Source organism: Octopus bimaculoides, chromosome 1 (genome assembly GCF_046866305.1).
Source record: "Octopus bimaculoides isolate indiv1 chromosome 1, ASM4686630v1, whole genome shotgun sequence".
Taxonomy (NCBI): domain Eukaryota; kingdom Metazoa; phylum Mollusca; class Cephalopoda; order Octopoda; family Octopodidae; genus Octopus; species Octopus bimaculoides.
This window is the reverse complement of record NC_142928.1, coordinates 54626026-54648701: the sequence shown is the minus strand read 5'-3', so window position 1 is coordinate 54648701 and position 22676 is coordinate 54626026. Positions and strand designations below refer to the sequence as shown.

At 37.1% G+C, this 22676-nt stretch overlaps 1 protein-coding gene and 1 long non-coding RNA gene across 2 annotated transcripts in view; one reads left to right on the top strand and one right to left on the bottom strand.

The window, feature by feature from the left end:
* Positions 1 to 3085, bottom strand: part of LOC106876273 (uncharacterized) — a 292167-nt gene extending 289082 nt beyond the window's left edge. The window contains exon 1 of the mRNA XM_089351076.1: positions 2500 to 3085. The gene's annotated coding sequence lies outside the window, so the exon portion shown is untranslated. The remainder of the gene's footprint in view (positions 1 to 2499) is intronic.
* LOC128247361 (uncharacterized) overlaps positions 1 to 22676 on the top strand; it is a 287988-nt gene that overhangs the window by 83507 nt on the left and 181805 nt on the right. The window lies entirely within an intron of this gene.

Genomic DNA, 22676 nt, shown 5'->3' with positions numbered 1-22676 from the left:
AAGGTGTAATTTGAGGGTTATTTAGATGCTATTTGTAGCAGTTACAGCAACCACCTAGACCAGTGTCACTCAAAGTTTACTAGGAATCTTTTTATTCAAATGAATTTTCATACGGATCTCATATATCTGAAACATCTATCAGCTCACTAAACCCCGTCAATTGAAAGATTTATGTAACTGAAAGGTTATATGTAAGTCGGCGATTATATATTTGAACATAGTTCGTGAACTCACAGTACTAATTTTGTCGCTCTCCACCAGGAGGTCTGCGACCCCATGTCCGGAATCGCTGACAGCGACATACATAGGTAAATACATACAGAAACAGAGAGTGGGGGGAGATGTTTACGTACATTTAGTGATACAGAATAGTAGACTGCTGGACTCCATAGTTGTAGCTGGTCTAATTTCAAATTTTCTGTCGACCATGGCTTATATATAAAAGAGTAAAGACCCCCTTCGGTCATGAATGACCACAGAATTGCACCTAGAAAGTTACCCTCCGAGGCACAAGTCCGAGCAAGGTTGTTTATAGAAGACCAGCAGTCGTCCATGCATATCAGCCTCCCCACTCCACGCCACCGATGTTATCCAAGGGAAAGGCAAAGGTCGATACAGCTTGGTGCCAGTGACGTCACAACTCATTACTACAGCTGAGTGAACTGGAGCAATGTGAAATAAAATGTCTTGCTCAAGAACACAATACACAGCCTGGTCTGGGACGCGAAATTTTTTTCCCACGAGAGTTCCGGACCCCAGTAATGAATTCATTTACATACAGCCAATCAGAGCTCACCTGACCTTGTTGTCAAATTAAACACACTCTACCAAGTAAACTCAAGACGAAGAACGGTGTTGTATGTCGACTGATCGCCAAGTTATGCATGATTTTAGAAGGAGACAAGTAATTAGATAGATTTGCATCTATATCTATTATCGGATTTTGTTAGGGCCCCATATGGTAAAGATGTGGATGGGAAAAATGTGGGTAGAGGGTGATATGCTAGCAACCCTCTCCCCTTACTGCTTCACAAAGTAAACAACAACACAAATAACGACGTAGAGGCAGCCATAGTTGAAACAAGAACAAGACAACAAGCATTCTTAAAAGAGAAAAGACGCATGGTAATTCCTTACCCAAGTGACCTTACCTAATGGCCCATCACTTGTTATACGCTCACAAATTAGTTTGATAGTTGAGCTCTGATTGGCTGTATGCAAATGAGTTCATAACTGGGGTCCGGATGTCTCGTGGGAAAAAATTTCGCGTCCGGGACTTACTTCTTCATGATTGTGAATCCGACGCTCTAACCACTCTTTATTTCACGATGTTCAAGTTGACTCGGTTGGCAAAAATGAGTTGAGCGTGTAATTCAAAAGGTTAAGCTTTGTCACATTATGAGAACTTGCGCGTTAATTTCACGAGCAGGCTGTTCCGTTGATTGGATCAACATGGAATCCGCGTCCGTCGTAACCGACGGAGTGCCAATTTTATATATATATATATATTCTTTATTTGTAAATTAAGGGTACCATTGGTATCATGGTAAGAAGAGTAGGAGAATATCCAAGTATCTTAACAAGTTTTCAAGCCGATCACATGGAGAAAGGTGTTCGCTTCCATTTTGGAAAACAATCTCCTTAACATGAAACCAATGGTAGCCTTAATTCACAAATAAAGAAATTATTTATCCACCAATGCGGTGTTGAGCACTCAAACGCAGGATAATACTAATAATATACCATGAGTAGGATAAACTATCTATATTTTACAGAAAACTTTGTTAACTTTCAACGTAAGTTGAATTTAATATACATATATGTGTGTGTGTGTGTGTGTGTGTGTGTGTGTGTGTGTGTGTGTGTGTGTGTGTGTGTGTGTGTAAGTATGTATATATACAGGGGTTGGACAAAATAATGGAAACACCTAGCATCATAGCATCATAATTTTGAAATATCTATAAATCCGTCAAAAGCTTGTTTATTTTTATGTTTTATGATTTATTATTAGTGTTGCTTAATAAGTTTTGATAAAATTGCTGTTTCTTTTCAGATATCATTAGAAAAAGGTAATTAAAATTTATTAAAATGACAGATCTATCGGACTTTCAAAGATATCAAATTGTTGGTGTTCCTATGGCAGGCACTAGCGTAATGAAAACAGCCGAAATGTTTGGTGTATCAGGAAGTACTGTCTTGAAAGTAATGACAGACTTTGAGTAAGAGGGAAAAACCTCCTCGTCGAAACAAAACACCGGAAGAAAACCAAAACTTTCAGATAGGGACCGTCGGACTCTTACGCGAATTGTTTGCAAGTATCACAAAAGTACAGCTCCCAGAATTACTGTAGAGCTTAATGACCACTCGAGAACCCAGTTGCCACAAAAACTGCTCGTTAGGAGCTGCACAAAGCCAGATTTCACGGGAGGGCTGCAATCAGAAAACTACTACTTTAAAAAAAAAACGTTGCAAAGCGTTTAGAGTGGAATAAAAACTTACAGAATTGGTCGCTAGAGCAGTGGAAGAATGTTATTTTCTTGGACGAGTCATCCTTTACCTTATTTCCGATTACCGGCCGAGTAAACGTGTGGAGACAGCCAAAAGAAGTATTTTATCCAGACTGCTTTCTTCCAATTGTTAAACATGGAGGAGGATCTGTGATGATCTGGGTGTCTACATCTTGGAAATCTGCCGGCCCAATGGTTTCCCTTCATGGCAGAATTAATAGTGAAGACTAAGCAATTTATCTGTTCAAATTCAACCTATGGTTACAGAACTGCTTCTGGAGGGAAACGCAATCGTTCAGGATGATAATGCACCAATTCACCCAGCTAAAGTTGTTACTGAATGGCTCGAGGAACATTCTAGTGAAGTTGAACATCCTATCTGGCCACCACAGTCCCCAAATCTCAATATTATTGAACATTTATGGTGCGTTTTAGAAAAACAAGTAAGGAGTCAATATCCTCCACCATCATCACTATAAGAACTGGAGACTGTTTTAGATGAAGAATGGACAAAAATTCCTTTAGAAACAATTCAAACTTTGTACGAGTCCATACCTCGTAGAATTCAAGCTGTAATTACAGCCAAAGGCGGTCCTACCCCATATTAAAATAAATTTGTTTGGAATTTTAAGGTGTTCCCATTATTTTGTCCAACCCTTATATATATATACATACACACACACACATACTCATACACACATATACGTGTGTGTGTGTGTGTGTGTGTGTGTGTGTGTGTGTAAACTAATTACATGCACATATTAGTGATGTCGGTAGTTGTAAGAAGAAAATGATACGTACCAGAAATTAATATGTTTAATATTATTTAAACAGAAAATTATGTCAAGTAAATGTTAATTTTAATGTTGATCTAAAAAGTCAGTAATAATTAATATGTAATTAATTGTAGCTGTTAACGTTTTAGTGTAGATTTCAGAAAGGATTAAAGCTTTCTTTTTTCTGAACTGAATATAATCTCGTGTTTGTATTTGATTTGTAAGATCCTTGATATGAAGTTGTATGTTGAAACAGACCTCGTCTGATCCTTTTGAATATAACCCATGATTCAAATTTAATTTGAAATATGTATTACTACTTTTAGAAAGAGCAGTTGGTCTTTAGTAATGCATCTTAAAAAAAACATGGTTATGAACTGGAAACAGTTTCATACTTATTAATGCACATTGCGAAGACTTCATTAACTTTCAAATTATATATTCTTATGGAGATCTTTTCTTTTTTTTTTCTTTACATTTTGTTTACGCATAAGTGTAAACAGTAACGTTGAGTTAGCTTAAATAATTTTAATAAACTAAATCTTGCTATAAAAGCAAGTATAATTAGTGTGGCACCATATTGATTACGAGAATTAGAATGCAAAATTATTTCACACTTTGACTTCTCATTTCATGAAGTCCGGATTGAACAATAAAATAAAACTGTTACAACATATGTATATTTGAAATTCCTACAGTGCATGAATTTGGGTTGGTTGTTTAATTGTGTTAGTGATGACTAGGATCCTAGCTAAGTAATGTTTATGGTTTGATAATTATAGACCATAAGAACATTGGTTCAACTGTGTGACTGATAGCATGGTTTTCGATGCGTTGCTATCTTAGGTTGGACAATGATAAGTTATAGTTGACGAAGTATAGTTCTATTAAAGCGCTGATTAATTTATTGTTTTTGTTGTCATTGTTCGTCGACATTGTTGATGCAGAGCCCAGCTCTGATCAGGTAAACCCATGACCAGTGCGATTCTATGGCCACATAGCTTTTCAGATGTAGTTTAATTCAGACTACATTAGGCAATATACTCTCCTATTTTTTTTTAAGGCAGTCGAAAATGTATGTGCGTATTTGCTTTTATGTATATGTGCACGCTTCCGCATACGTGAAATCTGGCCACAAGTTTAACAGGCAAAACGATCATATATTCCTGACATGTAAATCTGAAAACAGTAAAGAAAGCGAAATATTTCTCAAAGTGAAATGTCACATGTTTTTGGAGAAGATGAACGCGATTCAGTGTTATGTACCTTTTTCTCAAAGGCGTCAAAGAAATAGCATTGTGAACAGACTTCAAATGAAAACCGAAACTGATTTCAGTTTTACCCAGCTGGTAACATACCTCATGGTGTACTCGGCTCGCCAACAACCATGAAAATATTAGATCCTTTTTGTCAAGGCACAAATAGCTAATTTTTAAGGGGGCAAGAATTGGGGTATATTATTTAATTCATTTATCTGTTTTAGTCATTGAGCTGCGGTAATGCTGGGCTACCGACTTCAACGGGTTTTCTTTCTTTGTCCATATTAACATCAGTGCTGTGGAGGCGCAATGGCCCAGTGGTTAGGGCAGCGGACTCGCGGTTTCGATTCCCAGACCGGGCGTTGTGAGTGTTTATTGAGCGAAAACACCTAAAGCTCCACGAGGCTCCGGCAGGGGATAGTGGCGAACCCTGCTGTACTCTTTCACCACAACTTTCTCTCACTCTTACTTCCTGTGTCTGTTGTGCCTGTAATTCAAAGGGTCAGCCTTGTCACACTGTGTCACACTGAATATCCCTGAGAACTACGTTAAGGGTACTCGTGTCTGTGGAGTGCTCAGCCACTTGCACGTTAATTTCACGAGCAGGCTGTTCCGTTGATCGGATCAACTGGAACCCTCGACGTCGTAAGCGACAGAGTGCCAACAACAACAGCAACAGTGTTATTTATTTCAGTCTCACTTATTTTATCGATCTCTGCTTATTGTATGGTTAGACTACCGTTTATCATAAAGGGCGACTAATCAATACCGTTTTGCGTTAACATGTGTTTGGATACAGACGTACCAACGAGACAGCCTCTATATGGTCGCTCGAGTTGCTAGAAATAACAGTCAGATTTTAATGACATCTAACCTCATAAATAAAATGAGAAGACATTCAATAATGTTGTTTAAAAATCTTTAAAACGATTGTTTGAATGCCTTTAATTATAGTTCTGCTCTAACAGCTCTGGCCTAGGGCAAAACAACAATGCATAAACACACGAGCGTATTCATATGTTATATACACATACACTCTTTGCGCTTTAGCGGTTTCCGTCTTGCACTGGTGACTCGAACTCGGAACCACGTGATTGTGAAGCGAATTACTTGATATATGGCTATATCTGCACCTATATGTGACATTTTCTACCAGGAGTATCGCTGAGTAAGTGAAGAGATTGAAACTACATTCGTCTCAGCTTTTTGGCAAATTATCTCTTGTTTCACCCAGTTCAACAACAGTCCAAATGTATACAGAAATTAATTCAATTCATCTTTTCTTTTCTTTTTTTTTTTTTGAACTGTTTAATTCTAGTCAGGTTACGTCCAGAAAATTCGTTTCATTCTAAGTTTTAAGAATATGTCACAAACCTCTGCCTCAAAGTAATCCCCGCTATCCATTTAATACCCCAACAGCAAACCTTAGATCTTCCAGTAAGTCCGTTCTGAGTTATCCAAAAGGATTAGCAATTTTAAAAGGGAATTATCTCTTAGGCTCCGATTCAATGAGACACGTTCACAATAGGCATATGACTTCTTCACAAACGCTTAGTTGAATCTATAATAGCAGTTTCTTTTTTTTTTTCTTTTTCCTCATCTCTTCTTCTCATTTTTATTTTTTTTTATTTTTGCCTGTAGTAATTCGTGTGTCAATATCTATAAGTATTGAGAAGCATCGAGAAAACTTCCGGAACTCTACTGTGCATTGATTTTTTTTTATATTTTATCTGCTGACCTCATCTCCTACCTCTTTGTTCATCTTTTATGGTCCACTGAAATTATTTTAAAGTTTCTCTCTTTCCCCCTCTCTCCCTCCCTTACATACGCATGCGTGCGCACTTACTCAACTACTCTCTCTTTATCGCTTTCTCTCCTCATTTTCATTTACATATATTTTCCCTATACACACACACACACACACACACACACACATATATATATATATATATATACATATACAAGCAAGTTATTTGTATATAATCAATATATACACATATTCTTATCTCTTTAACTTTCTCTATCTCCTCTCTCTCTCTCCCCCCTCTCTTTCAACGTATATGTATAAATGCATTTATGTGTGTAAGTGTGTGTGTGTTTGCGTGTACGTAGACGACTACATACGTATATACATGCATACTTGCGGTGATTATGTACAATGATAATGAACATTTAAACCCAACCAATTTTAACGAACTTTAGCGTATTTGAAATGATGTGTGTGTGTGTGTGTGTGTGTGTGTGTGTGTGTGTGTGTGTGTGTGTGCGTGTGTGTGCGCGCGCGCGCGTTTGCATTTATGTAGATGAAAACAAGTGGATATTCATACACGCATGGATTATGTACAATGATGATGAATATTAAAATCGTGTCAACTTTAGTGAACATAAGACTATCGAAGTGTGTGTGTATGTGTGTGAAAGATATACAGAAACATGACAGAGGTGAAATAAGAAAACAAGCTGCAAGTTTAAAATTTAAAGTCAAGTTCTCGTGGCATTGGATTTTTTTATCGATATAATATGTAAATATATAGCTTAATACATGTTATTATGTAAAATAGAATTGTGATGATGTGAAACAACTAAGTTTCTTTCTGTGATGTAAGTACATTTAACATGCATATAAATTAGTCATTACATCAGTAAGTCGAGAGGACGAGTATTATAGGTTAATCCTATTATTTATAAAATAAAACCATTCTATAATAACAGAATTAATGTCGGACCCTCTATTTAGTGCTCTGACCAACTAAAAGTAGCTACCAAATCTTTCTCATATCATACCATATCTTAGAAGTAGAACACTGCTGATATTCTTTTCTACTCTATGTACAAGGCTCGAAATTTTCGAGGAGGGGGCCAGTCGATTAGATCGACCTAAGTATGCAACTGGTACTTAATTTATCGCCCCCCACCCACCAAAAGGATGAAAGGCAAAGTCGAGCTCGGCGGAAATTGAACTCAGAACATAAAGACAGACGAAATACCGCTAAGCATTTTGCCCGGCGTGCTAACGTTTCTTATTTCTTTACTGCACACAAGGGGCTACACACAGAGGAGACAAACAAGGACAGACAAACGGATTAAGTCGATTATATCAACTCCAGGGCGTAACTGGTACTTATTTAATCGACCCCGAAAGGATGAAAGGCAAAGTCGACCTTGGCGGAATTTGAACTTAGAACGTGCTAACGTTTCTGCGAGCTCGCCGCCTTGGACACTACTGATATTGTAGTTGTGGATACATTATGTTTGAAAATAAGGTGCGATGGAACCCTTTTGATCATAGGTCTCATCTCTCAGGGCAGGCTCTTGATAAAACAATTACAATAACATAATCCAGATTATCTAGTATCTTGTTGTTACTCTGGCAATATTTGAACTCAGAATCCCAAACCGCCCAACTAATTACTATAATGTATTAAGTAATAATTAGTCTTTTTGCTTCAAGTTAAAAGTTAATCTTATAACAATCATATTATCTCTTATCTTAACATTGGCTTTATACTTTACGTTAAGACGTTCTAATATTGATTTTGTAAATTAATACACCGAAGGTCAGAAATTGTTTTGAGAGAGGAAAGGGTTAGTGGATTAAACTTTCGCCAGTAATTAATTAATACTACTTTATTTTAACGACTTCGGCAGATAAAAAGAAAATAGATATAGTCGATTACAGCGCGATTTGAACTTAGAATGTGTAAAGACGTAATTTCTACCACTCCACTGCCTCATACTGTTTCTAACATAGGCACAAGAACAGAAATTTTGTTGAGAGAGAAATAGTCGATTAAGTTGATCCCAATACTTGTATTTTATTTTATCGACGGAGAGGTGAAAAACAAAGTTGACCTTGGCAAAATTTGAACTCAGAGTATGAACGGACACAAAAATCGCAAGGTATTTTCTGATGTTTTTATTTCTGCAAATCATCCATCTTTCAATCTACACCCTAATATTGGTTTCAAAAGTTGGCACAAGGCCAGCAATTTCGGGAGAGGGGATAGTCGATTTCATCGACCCCAGTGCTCAATTGGTACATATTTTATTGGCTCCGAAAGGATGAAAGGCAAAGTTGACCTCGGCAGAATTTGAACTTCGAACGTAAAGGCAGACGAAATGCCGGTATATTTCCCGGCGTGCTAACGATCCAACCAGATTGCCGTCTTAATCTATTCTTTAATATTGATATATAATTTTGCTATTTTTTATTTCAAATCAAAGTACGGGCACAATACTGAAATTCTATATTGACTAAAAATCTCTTTGCGTGACAGATAAGTTGTTCTTGAAACAAAAAAGGAAAAAAACATTACTATCTTAAATGGAATGTCATGTGTTCATTCATGAGAAGTTTCTATGCGAAATATTGGGTATCACTCGACCAATCGTCCAGCGGGTGGTTTACCGCAAATGTACTCTCGCACACACACACACACACACACACACACACGCACACACACACACACACACACACACACACACAAACAGAGCCATCTTTCACCCTTTCTCTTTCTTTCTTTCTTTCTCTTTCTCTCTCTCTCTCTCTCTCTCTCTCTCTCACTCTCTTTATTATATCTGATCCTGTAAATTAATCATTCTCCAGTGCTCTTGAGGATAGTTAGATAGTTTAATAGGTCTCTCCATATAATTCAAGATAAATGCAAAAAGGCAGTTAACAATCATAGCAAACAACCAGGTGGTAGAAGATTTACATAAAATATTGCCAGAGGATTATTAGTTGCACACTGTGGATTATGCTAATACCATTTAATTAGTGACTTTTCCAAAATATTTATTTCCTGTTATTATAGTTTTAATTCTTCTTAATATGGTCTGTAAATTAAATACCAACAACAAATCCAAAATCATTCGATTTTGTCGTTCAAACCACTCTCAGAATTAAATATCTATAATTACACAGCTAGACACGCACACACACACCTACTCATAAGTATGTATATATATGTGCGTGCGTGTGTATGTGCATAGCACCCCACTCACATACAGATACAGCTACACATATATATAGAAGTACACAAGTAATTATATGCGCGCGCCATTTACATACGCGCAGAAGCATATGCATAAACAAGCAGCTTTTCTTTCAAAGATGAAATTAATATACTTTTCTACTCTAGGCACAAAACCCAAAATTGTGGGGGAAGGGTCAGTCGATTAAATCGACCCCAGTACGCAACTAGTACTTAATTTATCGACCCCGAAAGGATGAAAGGCAAAGTCGACCTCGACGGAATTTGAACTCAGGACGTAAAGACAGACGAAATACCAATTTCTTTATTGCCCAACAGGGACTAAACATAGAAATGGACAGAACAACTGATGGGATCAGTAAATCGATATGATTTTACATGAAATATGACTTTTAAAAATAAGATAAAATATATTAAAAAAATCGAATGAAATTAACAATACAGGGACAATACAAATAAAGCGATGATCAGGCCACGCTCCGACCACACAAGCCCCGATCTATCGCTGGTACCTTTTATGTTCTCTTTTTTTTTTTTCGCGTCTATTCACACGGTTCCTTGCACGCACAACACTCGTGCAATATGCTTCAATTTCTTTTGGAACGTACACTCCGACAGACATCTCTTCTCCAGCCACACCTTCCTTTCCAAATGAAAAGTAAAAAAATGATCGTAAATTGTGGCCAGAGATAAAGTTGCCTGTCTTAATTCCTTTTGTCCTAGTCTTCCATACTGCCTCTTTCGCTATTGCTACAACCGTGAGAAAACATTTCAGATATCTCCGGACATTGAACAATAGCATGAGGAACGGTTTCCCTGCCCTCCCGCATCTTGGACAAGTCGGCGACTGACGCTTACTGTGTCTTGCGAGCTTATCTCAAACGGGCAAGGCACCTCTGTAGCATTGCCAGGTTAAGGACTTTTGGAAGTTATCCAACGTTCTCAACCCGAATGTACGGTGAAACAGTTGAATAAACCCGAGACCTAGAGTCGCCCACAGGCCATCGTCCCATTCAGACTCTACCAACCCACTATATAAAATCCGTGTGGAAGCCCCACCGCTGGCGTTGCCCGAGCGCCGGAATAGCAAGAGGGCCTTACGGCACTCTTTATGCCATTCACTCGACCACGGTCTACGAGAACAGCAGGCTTCCTGTTCGCAAAAACTTTTGAACTCGGGGAACATTTGTCTGGCCAGCGGAGACCACACCCATTCATTATCCAGGAGAATCCAGAGGTGCCTCAATCTCAACGCATGCCTGCACAACATTAACCAAGGCATCCCTAAACCTCCCTCTAAAGGCTTTTGACAGCAGACAGAATGTTTCACAAGTGGCGACCTGCCCTTCCACAAAAAGCGAAAGAGCTTTCTCTCCAACCTGATCAACCACGAATCCGGACACGGCACGACGGTCAGGTGGTAGGTAATGACCGATGCAATAAACACATTTGCCACCTCTGCCCTCCTTTTCAAGGATAACCACCGCCAAGACCAGGTCTTGACTACTGCAGCCACCTTGCTCAATATCTCCGTCCAGTACTTCTCTATCTGGAGGCCTGGTTCAAACCAAACGCCCAGCAATTTAACCGGTCCCTCCGTCCAGCGTCCAACAACGCTGTCTGAAGGCATCGACTTGCTAACCCAGGTGCCGAGCTGCAAGCTGACCGACTTTTCCCGGTTAATCTTTGCTCCTTCCACCTCCTCATAAGCTTCAATAGTCTTACCCACTTCACGTAGGCGTGCTACTGAGGTTACGCTGATAGTGATATCATCCGCGTAAGCCGTAACAAACTCCTCTAGACCTGGTTCTTTTGGAATGCCACTCAACCTTCGCAGTAGGGGCTTGAGAGTCACCACATACAAAAGTGGTGAGAGCGGACATCCTTGACGAACCGAGCGTCTGATGCAGAACGGCTTCAAAAAGAAACATTTCACCCGAACTATCGAGTCAATGTTGTGGTACAAAGCGATAAACCACCTGAGGAAGCCAAGGCCCAGGCCGAACCGCGCAAGTACCGTCGCCAGGTATCGATGGTCAACCCTATCAAAAGCTTTAGACTGGTCCAAATGTACCAGTTCCCCACCTTTGCCAGATTTATTACCAACCCTCTCTATGGTATAGCGGATAAGATGGAGTGTATTCTGAATGGTTCTGCCTGGGATGGCACATGTATGTGCCTCCCCGACTATACCATTCGCGACACACGTCAACCTTTTCGCTAAGACCTTGGCCAAAATTTTCACTTCTGCGTTTAAAGAGTGATGGGCCTGAAATTCTCTATAACGTCCCCCTTGTCCAGGTCCTTTCTGACCAACGTCACTACTCCCCGGCGCACAGATCTGGAGATAAACCCATTCTGTTGCCAGTTCGCGTAAACGTCAGCCAGTAGATGCCCGAACAAGTCTGGTATACATTTATACAGCTCGTACGGAAGACCATCAAGTCCCGGCGACCTACTCGCTTTACAGACGGCAAATTTTTTTGTGGTGTTTTTAAATTTATGACTTGTTCACTCTGTGTTAATCCGAAAAAAAATATATATATTTTGTTTTGGTTTTGTTTTTGCTTCGTTTGTGACACGTGTTTCATATGCGTGTATGTGTATCCTGTAAATTTCACGTAGTTGTGTAAACATTGGGATGTATGTTTGGTCCTCTGGGTATTAAAATGTATATGTGATTGTGTAGACATTCGAGTGTATGGGTTATTGCTCAATTTATGTACTTACAGTTTTGTTTCATTTCTATTTTATAATCTGTAAACTTTCCGGTGCTGATTTCGCGTGTGTGTCTTGCACATGTTTCTCTGAGACATCGTGCATAGGAGAAACTGTGCTTTGTATGACTGCAAAATTTCGTTTTCATGATTATTTTCGTTAAAAGCCTGTTTCCTTCAAGTCTTCCACGGGTTCCTTTATCCCATTCCACCGATGTTATTAGATTAGATTTGTTTTTGAATGGAGAGCCCGGTGTAGCACACTTATGTCATTATTCAGTTCTGCGCTGAATTATTATTATTGTTGTTATTATTATTATTATTATTATTATTATTATTATTATTATTATTATTATTATTATTATTATTATTCAGTAGTCTTATTTTTATCACCTGCTTTCACTGTACTACCGAGCGCAGCTCTGTGTGCTTTGGGTATGTGCTGTAGTTTGTTGTGGTGCTCTTATTTTCACTATATTGAAAGTGTTTTGCATAGGATGTGTACGGGGCCTAGAAGTGCTATTTTCTGTATGCTATATATACTTATAACTCCTGGAGTTTTTTGCTATGTATTTGTCTGAATGTTTATTATTATTATTTTCATTAGCATCTTCTTTCAATTTTGTTTCCATTTCTTGACGAGTGTCTTTATGACACATAGGGCAGAGAAACGTACTGTATACATTGGTAGGCCATTAAAACAAACAACCAGATTGTTCATTTACAAAGTCATGTGATAGAGAAAAAGAGACAGACAGAGGGAATATAGAAAAATAAAAAATAGAAAAGCAATTAAAATAAAAGGGTAAGCAGGAAAGAAAATTCACAGCAACAATGCTTTTCTCAATACGTGTGACTACCAGTTAAGACAATCTTTTGTACTTCCTGCATGGATGGTAAGCCAGGGATCATTCTTAAATAATTTTCAAGTCCTTTTTTGATCATTCCAAGTGCTCCTACAATCACTGGTATTGTAACCGCTATGAGATGCCACATCTTTTCGATTTCGATTAGCAAATCTTTATATTTACTGAGCTTATCAAATTCTTTTGTCGAGATATTATGGTTACAGGGTATGCTCATGTCAATCAATAAACATACTTTGTTGCGTTTGTCTTTCACAACAATATCTGGTTTATTTGACTTGATGGTCCAGTCTGTACATCCTGGAAAGTCCCAAAGAATAGATACAGTTTCTCCCTCAGTTACATATTATTGTTATTATTATTATTATTATTATTATTATTATTATCATCATCATCACCATCATCATCATCATCATCATCATCATCATCATCATTAGGCTAGTTGATTAGCAGAATCGTTAGAGTGTTGACCAAAATGCTGTGCATTTAGCTATGGCTCTTTACGATCAAAGTTCAATTTCCACCAAGATCAACAGGGGATTTTTTTAAATTTAGGGCCGATAAAACAAAGGAGCAGTAAAGTAGCGGTCCATGTAATCATCTAAACCCCACCCCTAAATTAATAGCTTTGTGCCTAAATTAGAAATTACTTTTTTGTTGTATGTATGTATGTATGTATGCATGCATGTATGTATGCATGCATGTATGCATGTTTGTTGTTTATTTGTATATCTAGAGATGCTTTATTGTTAATATCTATTATTTACCATTTGTTTCACTAGCCAGAACTCCCGTGAGTTAGTTGGCTCCGATGTTTCTACCTTCTTTTGGATTAAAAAAATTTGAAGAAATTGCTTGATCGTTAAAGTATAGTGGTGGAGAGAGCAGTAGGAGGTGAGCGTTAGTGACTCTCAAAGAAAAGGAGAAATGATTTGAATTAATTGAGAATTGTGTGTGTGTGTGTGCGCGCGCGCTTGTGTGCGTGCGTGCGTGCGTGCGTGCGTGCGTGCGTGCGTGTGTGTGTGTATGTGTGTGTGTGTGTGTATAAGAATGGCAACATTGGTGCATCGAACTAAAACACTTTATTGTATTTCGTTCCGTCTCGACGGCTAGCCCTTTTGCCTGGTCGACTTTGCCATTTGTAAGTGTCCTCTGGAACCAATTTGTTGGTTCTATAATGAGCCAGGCAGAATACGAATGCAAAACTTTAATCAACTGTGCCAAATATACTGTAGAAACAATAACGACAGCAAAATCATGAATGCGTTTAATAATGGATTGTGAAGCCATTTCCTCAAAAATATAACAATAATTTAAAGAAAGCTAGCAATAAGATTACCATTATCATGATCATTTAATTAAGAATATTTTCATCATGTATTACAAAATTATGTATAACTAAATTGATATTATATATATATATATTGACAGGGTAGAATTTTGCTTTTCACGCAGCTATAAGAGTTTTAATTCTTATTTCTAGCAATAACTGTGCTTTTAGCACCCACAGTCACACATAGTGACGGCAAAATTTTCCCTATATGGTTTTATATTGCGGCAAACTGCTTATATATATATGTATATATATATATATATATACATACATACATACATACATACATACATACACATAGGCGCAGGAATGGTTTCACCACTACATGGTTCCGGGTTCAATTCCACTGCATGGAACCTTGGGCAAATGTCTTCTAGAAAAGCCTCAGGTTGACCAAAGTCTTGTGAGTGGATTTGGTAGACGGAAACTGAAAGAAGCCCATCCTATGTATATGTGTGTGTGTGCGTGTATGCGTGTGTGTGTGTCTTTGTGTCTGTGTTTGTCCCCCTCCACCGCTCGAGAACCGGTCTTGCAGTGTTTACGTCCCCGTAAAGTAGCGGTTCAGCAAAACATTCCGATGGAATATGTACCAGATTTTTAAAAATATGTACTGGGGTCGATTTATTTGACTAAAATTCTTCAAGGTGAAGCCCCAGCATTGCTGCATTCTAATTACTGAAGCAAGTAAAAGATAACAGCTATACATAGGTGCAGGAGTGGCTGTGTTGTAAAAAGCTTGCTTCCCAACCACATGGTTCCGGCTTCAGTCCCACAGCGTGGCACCTTAGGCAAGTGTCTTCTACTATAGCGTCGGGCCGATCAAAGCCTTGTAAGTGGATTTGGTACATGGAAACTGAAAGAAGGCCGTCGTGTGTGTATGTGTGTGTGTATATATATATATATATATATATATATATATATTCATTTTTCATTTTTCATTTTATTTAGTTTCAGCTCATGAGCTGTGGCCATGCTGGGGCACCGCCAAATATTATTGTTGTTGTTGTTGACATCCTTTTGTCTCGGGAGACAATGAAGTTGCGCATAAAATAATCTGGACGAACAATCGCTCTGGCAGGTGACGCAGTTGTAGCGAAGACTTTGCCTGGCTGGTTGAAATGTCATACTTTCTTGTTGATGTCTTTCCTTTCCATTCCTCCCCTCTCCCTCTGTAACTCCTTTGTATTCCCTCTTCTATGGTGCGTCGCCAATCTCCACGGTTGCTGGCAACCGCTTCCCAGTCGCTAATATTGATGTCGCAGGCCTTCACGTCCCTTTTGCAAACATCCTTGTACCGTAAGAATGGTCTTCCAACAGAACTAGTGCCCTAAGCAAACTCTCCGTAGAGTATGTCCTTGGGGAATTCTGCCATCTTCCATACGACTAACATGTCTAACCCATCTCATACGTCTTTGTGTGAGGAGCGCAAACATGCTTGGTATTCCTGCTTGCTAGAGGACATCTTTGTTGGGGACACTGTCCTGCCATTTGATGCCAAGGATTTTCCGGATGCAGCGCAGGTGAAAGATATTTAGACGGCGCTTTGGCATGTGTATGGTGTCCAGGTCTCACTGCCATACAGTAGAGTGCTAAGTACACATGCCTGGTAAATTTTCATTTTTGTGGTCTTGGTCAGCTTATTGCTGTCCCATGCCCATTTTTTTCTCTTCCTGTTTTTGACCAACTATTAACAACATTGGAACTCACACACAAGGTACAGGAAACTTTTATATACACCATTCTGCTTAAATAATGGAACTAAAAATACAATATCCTTACGTATCTCACGTCTGTTTTCAATCCTCCACTTCACTCTGTATTTCATATCTTCTCTCTAATAACTATTAAAATATCCCGGAAACAGCTGTTAGACATTCTCTTTATAAATGTTCTGAAAACTATTCACAACCTTGGATTTTTTATCTCATTCTGTTAATTTTAAAAAATATATTATGTGTATGTATATATATATATATATATATATATATATATATATATATATATATACATATATGTACATACCTACATATATATGCATATATAAATGTACATATGGCTACAGGACATCAAAAAACCTAGACAAAATGAGAAACGAGAACATAAAAACAAAAACTTTTTTCGAAAAACGAAAGAAACAGAGAAACGAGACAAGCAGCATAAAGAACATTCCCTTCATCAGTTGTCCCTTGTTTTATCTACTCCGCGTTTCGAAGGGAGGGACAAGATGCGACTTCGTTAAAACAGTCCTTCCCAAAAAGCAAACTAAATAAAATTTTTTTTTTTTTTTGCGAAGGGTGAAAGTGGTAACAAAAACAGGACAGTGAGAACAAAACAGTAAAAACAAACGGTGAGAGCTGTTAAGCCAAGACGATGTGAAATGGTGACGCTGGAAAAATGAGCTTTGAGAAGAGACAGGTAAAAGCACATCTTATCTTTAGGAAGGAAGTGGAAGAAAGAAAGAAAGATGGACAGCCATTGGTCACGTGTGAGCAACAAGAGAGTCAAGGAGGAAGAGAGAGAGAGAGAGAGAGAGAGAGAGAGAGAGAGAGAGAGAGAGAGAGGGAGAGAGAGGGGGGAACGGTGAATGGAAGAGGAGCAAAATAGGGAAAGGGTGGGAGAGAAAAACAGAAAGGAAGAAAAACAAGAGAGGGAGATAGATAGAAAGAATATAGATAGAATAAGAGTGCGCATCGTAATTATTAAGATAAAACTTACTTGGAAATGGATGCGTGGCGTTCGATCATATAATAATATAAATAATATATAAATATATGCATATACACATACATATATGTACATACCTACATATATATGTATATATACATGCATATATGGGTACAAAACATTAAAAAAAACGTAGACAAAATGAGAAACGAGAACATTAAAAACAAAAACATAGAAAACTTTTTTCGAACAACGAAAGAAACAAACAAACAGAGACACGAGCCAGGCAACGTAAAGAACATTCCCTTCATCAGTTGTCCTCTGTTTTATCTACTCCGTGTTGCGAAGTTAGGGACAAGACGCGACTTCGTTAAAACAGTTCTTCCCGCAAAGCAAATTAAATAAAATTTGAAATTTTTTGCGGATATATATATATAGTGTGCCGTTCTGTGATGGTAAGATGAACGGCATACATACATACATGTGTGCGTGTGAGTGTGTGTGTAGAGAGAGAGGGAGGGAGAAAGAAATGGGGTAGGCTGCCTGTGTAAGTTCCTATAGATCTGAGCATGAGAAAGAAAGAATGGAAAAACCCAGCTGCATCCATTGTGTACATTAACTTAAATACAAGTTATGTGCACACATTATCATCATTGTTATAGAATGATTAATATTTCTTTTTGTAATTATAATTACAACGATCGTTCATATAAACAAAGAACCCGCAAGGTTGGTTATATGAGAGTAAACATACCCTGCTAGTAAATGTTCATTGCTCCAGGACTGTACATGAAACAAGCATCAGCATGTTGGGTAAGAAAAAAAAAAGACCGCCTTTCAAATGACGTCATATGATAGTTAACATTTTATGTTATGTGCTGCGCCAACTGTTTCTTCAGTTAACGAATTACGTTAGCATATTGTTAGGAGAATGTACACACTTTGTGTTTCTTCAAATCTGTTTACTCTGAATCGATTCAAGAAGGCCATATTTGCCGACTGACTAATCTTACACCTTGTCAGGCTAGAAGATTTCATATGGAAGTAGAAAAACCTGACACAACAGCGATTCTTATATTTATTTCACATATATGTTTTGTTTTGTTTTTCCTGCAAGTATTACTTCGAAGTAAAGTATAATTTTGAGAAGCACTAAAAATATCATGATTGAGAAAATTGATAGTGAGACACGTTCAAAAGATGCAAATGATACGCGTATAGGAAAATATTTAAGGGAATAAACTGAAATAATAAAATTATAAAATACAGACAAGAGTAAAATTGTTCTTAATTAGGAAAATATTCAGTTAGAATTACAAAGAAACGGAAAATATAAGATATACAAATAAATAATATAAAACTGGAAAGACCAATCATCTAGGTTTTAAAATACTGAATTCTTAGTCTCAAGACTTCAACTTGAACTCCTGTATGTGAGTCTCTATAACTGTATCATTCAATAAAACCACTCCCTCTCTCCATCTCTCTCTTTCTTTCTTTCTCTTTCTCTCTCTCTCTCTCTCTCTCTATCTTTCGTTTTGTATATATGTGTGTATGTCTTTGAATATGTATATAAGTGTATATAAATGTGTGTTCTCAAATGAAAATAATAGCTATTCCTAACAAAAGGTGATAACAAAAAATTATACATATTAACATACTTGGAAGAAAGCATGGACGCATCGGGATAAAAGATAGTAAAAACATAATGTAGAAACTACATAGTCTAGGAAATCTCCAGCAACTACTCTGAACATTTCTAAAACTTTTTTTCTAGTCTTCAGGTAACCAATGAATGTAATGATATACACCCAGTCAAGAACTGGCATACGTGAGCGCACGCATGCACACACGCATGCATGCACAAAACTAAAGATCAGATGCTAACTTACATCCAATTCGTTTAATTTAAGATGATATATTCATTCAATTTATTTTCTTAAAAGGCTTTTATTATGGTTATTACCACACTGGCGCATCAAACATAATAGCTAAGAAAGCATTTGAAAACTGATTGTATTATCTGGTTTTAGAAAGTAGAGCAAAAATAATGCCGACAAAAGGGAGACGTCAGCCTAATTATATAGGTGATCTATCTGCAGACAAAAGGGAATATTTTACATTTGGCACAATTAAAACATGACCCAACAACAATATTATTACGGATGAAAAGTTTGTTTCTTTTACTTCTGAACAGAATTCTGTAATTTCTGCTTCTGTCGTAAAAACACTCTTTTAATTCCTCAGCTATCTCATAATATTTTTAAATAACAAGGTCTTTGAAGTATACTATCATTAATTAGCACTATTAAATAAAATCTTTATTGAATATCCTTTAGTATTCTATTTGTTGCTTTGTAGTTCCAAATAAATTTACACATTTACACTTGCATATTTATGTGTGTCGGCAAATGTTCGATCCACATGGTTATACGCTAAAGTATTTTGTCAGATTTCTACTTTATAAGAAGAAATATGGTAAAATCCAAATTAACATAAACGAAAAGAATAGGCAGACACAAATATAGTCCATTTGTAATATATTAGCACAGAAACAAAGTAGGCATTCATATGAATGTATTTCTGTTAAGGGGAGTGCTTTACGATATTTCAGCAAAAGTAAATCACTTTTAGTAGCAAGGAATTCCTGTATATACCCAGCTATTTCGTAAAAATGCATAAACATCCACTTTCAAGCATCTTTTAAAGTTTATTCGAAGGTAGATTTTATATACTCGTCATCAGGAAATTAGAATTTTCAAGGACTGTCAGCTTCCTGGGAGCAATACAAAATAAGCTATTAGTACTTTCGAGACATCCATATATCTTCTTTCCCCGTAGACTTGGAGTACAGAAAGGATATTAAGCTCTACTTGTCATTAGAAGCCGTTACTATTGTTCAATATAAACCCTATCGTCAACTAGATCTAATAGGAGCTGTTTGACAAAAACACACTGGCTAACAATCTGGAAGAAATGGATAAATATGTGAAACACAATTCGATCAATCCAGGATTCTGTAGTTCGAGAAGGCTCAACAAGTTGTTGACTCTTATCTCCACAGTTTATCATCAATTATACAGCTGATTGACAAACGAGTTTTTGAAATGAATGATTCCTTCAAAGATCGCGCAAATCTTTCATTGAAACCGAAAATATTATCGCTAACGCTTTTCACTCACCATTGAATGAGAGATCTAAACTTCAACCTGGTGTGTTGCCAAGTTGATAAAAAAGCAATGTGCGTTTGACAATACTTCAGTTGCTAGATAGCCATTCTCAAATGTTGCTTGACTTAGGACAACAATTTCATATTCTCCGACGAGTAAACTACTCCTACTCTCCGTCAAAGTTTCCCTGCAGATGACCTCACTTTAAAATTGTTCCTTAACAGCTATGGCACTCTATGGATTTCCTTAACAGCTATGGCACTGATAAAAATAGATCTACTACTACGACCACCAGATGATTCCATAAATGGGTGTTGTACTAATATGATCACCTGTAAGTTCCATAGCATTCAATTTAAAGTATAAACGATCTTGTTGGTTCAACAATTCATTGAAGTAAGTCACTCCTACGCTTGTAGTACACATTCAAAGTGATACGTTTATTTCATGTTTCTTGAATTTATTTCTCTCAAGGTATGTTTGAGTGGGTTTCGACATTCTATTAATCGCCGCAAATTTGTCAATCCAGAATTTTGAATTGATATATATGTTGAATAACTTATCCGTAACCTCAGCTCAGTGACAAGCACCGGCCTCTATTGACTTTTATTAATTCATATTAAACATATTTATCTAAGCTAGTCCCTATGCAATTTACATTACGGATATAAGCTTCAAAAAAACAGGCAGCAGACCAGGTTTCTGCCGAGCTAATTTAGATCATGAATCTGTAACCTTTAGAATCGATCCGAAACTGCAAACATGCAAATCTATCCTGTCTTCTAGAAGATATGAATTCTTGATATTTTCACATGTCTGTCTTCATCAACTCATCACATGAAAACCGAGTGCTGTTCGTACTTCAGACCACCTTCTTAGTGTGATGATTGCTACTGCATTACTGCTGTAGTTATTTCTGCCAATGATGCTGATGTTACAGCTATATTGGTTATGACTACTATCGCAGTTATTAACGGTACTGTTACTGCCATCATAGGAACACCTGTCATGATTAATATTAACTGAAAAGGCGGTGAGCTGGCAGATTCGTTAGCACGTCGGGCAAAATGCTTAACAGTATTTTGTCCGACTTTACGTTCTGAGTTCAAATTCCACCGAGGTCGACTTTGCCTTTCATCTTTTCAGGGTCGATAAATTAAGTACCAGTTGCGTACTGGGGTCAATATAATCGACTTTCCTCCTCCTCACGAATTTCAGACCTTATGCCTATAATAGAAAGGATTAATATTAACTAGAGATAGTTATTAACTGATATGTTAATATCTCTCTACATTCCGTAACTCGACTCTTTATTGCAAACAATGAAGCAAGCAATAAATAGCGAGAAAAAATTTCGTCTGAAACCACTTCAATAAAAAAAAAGATTTCTGTTACTTCCTTTTATTAATCAGTAAAGAATTACAACATCTCTATTACTGCCCATTATACCAAATAATACAGAGCTCGTGTAGAAAGGCCGCAACTTGCTATTTTCAACTGATATTAATCGAAAAATTTTTTTTATTAAGTAGCATTAATTTAGTTCCTAAAAGTACAAAATTAAGCAAAGAATATATCCTAACAATATAAAATTCCCACGACATAGAATCATAGAATAGAATAAAAATAGAATGGAATAGAATAGACAGAATGGACATTTTACGTAGCTGAACGAGTCAGAAAATAGATGACACTATCTAATTCAGTGTTTGTCAAGGTAGGGCGTAGCAATATATCGGTGGCTTGTGGGTTACTTCAGAATAGGACGTAAGTAAATAACAAGAGATTGAAACTTGCCATAAAAAAGTTTTAATTAAATCTTTTGAATGTAATATATGCTATACATTAACTTTGTCCACTCAATGTAGGGAGCACGTTTTTGTGTGGAAAATCGAAGTAGGTGTGGAAGAAAAAGGTTGAGGAACACTGATTTCATTTTTAAGAGCTTGACATAAGTGAGAGTCTAATTTAAAAAATACCAAAGAAAAACAGTCGTTTTAAAACAAGTTCTTTACTGTAACAGATTAATAAGGTAGAATTATAGGTGATGGATTGGTACTACCAAATGAAAAACTATAATGAACGCCACTAATTAAATGGAAAACAGAAGATAGCTAGAATATTCACATAAAAATATAAATGAAAATACAAGTGCTTTCAAAACCAAACTGTTTTTAATAAGTCAGAAGAGGATTGCTTTGATTTATGATAAATAAACGAAAGATCAAGATTTCAAATAGATATTTAATTTCAATTTCAAATTATGTGTTTGAAGTAGCTCAATTATGCAAACATTATCATCATCCTATACTTAATGTACGTGTGTTCTTCAAACGCCAGAAGCTGCAGTTTTTCGTCTGTGGAACCGCCCCGGAAGTGAACGAGAGCGA